Source organism: Limulus polyphemus, unplaced genomic scaffold (genome assembly GCF_000517525.1).
Source record: "Limulus polyphemus unplaced genomic scaffold, Limulus_polyphemus-2.1.2 Scaffold10908, whole genome shotgun sequence".
Classification (NCBI taxonomy): Eukaryota; Metazoa; Arthropoda; class Merostomata; order Xiphosura; family Limulidae; genus Limulus; species Limulus polyphemus.
Window position 1 is genome coordinate 12,683 of NW_013676518.1, and position 3,232 is coordinate 15,914.

Here is a 3,232-nt window from a genome sequence, read left to right on the forward strand (position 1 = left end):
ATAACTGGTTCATGAGTCAGTACTGATGAACCTAACACACTACTGGTTCATGAGTCAGTACTGATGAACCTAACACACTACTGGTTCAGGAGTCAGTACTGATGAACCTTACACGCACTGATATATCGTGAGTCAGTCCTGATGAACCTTACACATCGGTGATTCACGAGTCAGTACTGGTGAACCTAACCACTGCTAACTCATGAGTCAGGCTTGATGAAGCTTGTCTTGGAGCCTAAAAATCAGTTCCTTGATATCCTGTTGTAGGAGATAGAACAATAAGATTAGTTTAATGTATTCGTCTTGTTAATAAAGTGGCACAATAACATAACTCAAAACACTTTCAACCTACAGTGACACTTGATGTAAGTAAGTGTCTATAAACGTTTCACTAGAATTACTGAAGTAATCTATTAAATCTGAACAGGAATGGAGAGGAAGAAACTAAAGGCTCATAAGTGGAATTATGGAAGAAACAAGCACGAAGGAATTCTCCAAAATGTTCGATAATTGTGGAATTTCAAGGATCAGACATAAGAGCCAGTTATGACTCTGAGTTTTATCCTTCCAATCTCAAGTATATTAAATATAATTTGGAAATGTAAAGTTACGTAAAGTTTGTTTTTAAAGTAATCTAAGTTTTTGACCAATTCTGACAGAAAAGTTGATAGGTTGATTACAATTACACCTACTAAAGTACATATTATTGGTTGGAATTTTAACCTACATATTAGGTTAGGCTTAAGGGCTTAAAGTAAGGTTGTGGTGATCGGATATCTATCTTTGTCATGGTTAGTAGTCTATACAATCACATATAGCTAATTATTAATTAGTATATTTTATTAGATACTAATTAGTTTTTATCTTAAGCTTCGGTTGCTAATAGGCTGCCATCTTCAGGGAAGTCCTGAGAATGATTATTTGTATCTTGGTAGTGTGTACAACTCAAATGACAACATTTGGCTTTGAACAGTTCTGATGGAAAAGTTAAATACATAGTATTGGAAACAATAATGGAAACGCATGTGATGCCTATACAGGAATAAATAACAATGAGTAGTTGAAACTAAATGAGTCGTTAGTTCAATACATTCTTACAAAAAATAAAATAAACCTCCTATTTAATATTATTTAATCTCACACAACCTTAATAATACACATATCATGAATTTCTGCAGGTAAAGCCCATGCTTGGGAATATTCCATCGGTCTTTACATCCAGGTATCACTTCACCATATTTACCACATGCTTTGGAATCACTGTCTTGCAGGAAGATGAATTCCTTCCCACCAGTTATTGTTTCTGAAGGAATGACATGATGGATAGGAATTTGGTTGTACCTATCAACAGTCAAGGTGCCATCAATTTTTTGTAACTTTCGAACACCGTAGGCTCATATTCAGCCCACATTTGAATTGGTTCACCAGCATCATTCTTATATATTTACCGTAAAAGCATTATTCTCTCTGTCATCCAAAAAAGTATTGTTGCCAAACACTGTAGATTCGGATCCATCTGTCCAGAGTTCCGTCTTTCAGGTTTGCTCATCCTATTTTTTAAAAGTATAATATCCATTTCAGTCTTTTGGTTTAATTCTATCTCCTAACCAACACGTTCAATGAGGCCACTTTTTATCATATTATTCTCGAAGTAAACACTCACATCAGTACTTACAGCTAGGCCATTGTGATATCTCACATTCACAGCATATCCCGAGTTACTTAACATGAACTGTTCCTAGGTTCACGTACCTTCTTCACAGTAACTCCTACTGAAACATCAAATTTTCCTCCAATCTTTCGGATGATGTAGCCTTCACTAGCCAACCAAAATGTTGATTTTTACGCGTTTTCGTGTAACATTTCTGTCTTGGGAGCCACGAATGCTATCACCACTAAGTGTCTATCTGTCTATCTATTTGTCCTTTCTTATTTTCAAAAATGCATTATTGTTAATTAAATATAGATAGTGTTTAACTCTTTAATACGATGTAAGCACCTGTTATCCGTTTAACTCTTTAATAAGATGCGAGCACCTGTTATCCGTTTAACTCTTTAATAAGATGCGAGTCCCTGTTATCCGTTTAACTGTCTTAATAAGATGTGAGCACCTGTTATCCGTTTAACTCTTTAATAAGATGTGAGCACCTGTTATCCGTTTTACTATTTTAATAAGATGTGATCACCTGTTATCCGTTTAACTCTTTAATAAGATGTGAGCACCTGTTATCCGTTTAACTGTTTTAATAAGATGTGAGCACCTGTTATCCGTTTAACTGTTTTAATAGGATGTGATCACCTGTTATCCGTTTAACTCTTTTAATAAGATGTGATCACCTGTTATCCGTTTCACTATTTTAATAAGATGTGATCACCTGTTATCCGTTTAACTCTTTAATAAGATGTGAGCACCTGTTATCCGTTTAACTCTTTTAATAAGATGTGATCACCTGTTATCCGTTTAACTGTTTTAATAAGATGTGATCACCTGTTATCCGTTTAACTCTTTAATAAGATGTGAGCACCTGTTATCCGATTAACTGTTTTAATACGATGTAAGCACCTGTTATCCGTTTAACTCTTTAATAAGATGCGAGCCCCTGTTATTCGTTTAACTCTTTAATGAGATGCGAGTCCCTGTTATCCGTTTAACTGTCTTAATAAGATGTGAGCACCTGTTATCCGTTTAACTCTTTAATAAGATGTAAGCACCTGTTATCCGTTTAACTCTTTAATAAGATGCGAGCCCCTGTTAGCCGTTTAACTGTTTTAATAAGATGTGAGCACCTGTTATCCCGTTTAACTGTTTTAATAAGATGTGAGCACCTGTTATCCGTTTAACTGTTTTAATAAGATGTGATCACCTGTTATCCGTTTAACTGTTTTAATAAGATGTGAGCACCTGTTATCCGTTTAACTGTTTTAATAAGATGTGATCATCTGTTATCCGTTTTACTATTTTAATAAGATGTAAGCACCTGTTATCCGTTTAACTCTTTAATAAGATGTGAGCACCTGTTATCCGTTTAACTGTTTTAATAAGATGTAAGCACCTGTTATCCGTTTACTATTTAATAAGATGTGAGCATCTGTTATCCGTTTCACTATTTTAATAAGATGTGAGCACCTGTTATCCGTTTAATATTTAATAAGATGTGAGCATCTGTTATCCGTTTCACTATTTTAATAAGATGTGAGCACCTGTTATCCGTTTAATATTTAATAAGATGTG

General features: G+C 34.6%; 1 long non-coding RNA gene across 1 annotated transcript in view; it reads right to left on the reverse strand.

The window, feature by feature from the left end:
- Positions 1-3,232, reverse strand: part of LOC106476568 — a 5,977-nt gene that overhangs the window by 1,346 nt on the left and 1,399 nt on the right. Inside the window, exon 2 of the long non-coding RNA XR_002609210.1 lies at positions 41-258. This is a non-coding gene — a long non-coding RNA (uncharacterized LOC106476568). The remainder of the gene's footprint in view (positions 1-40; positions 259-3,232) is intronic.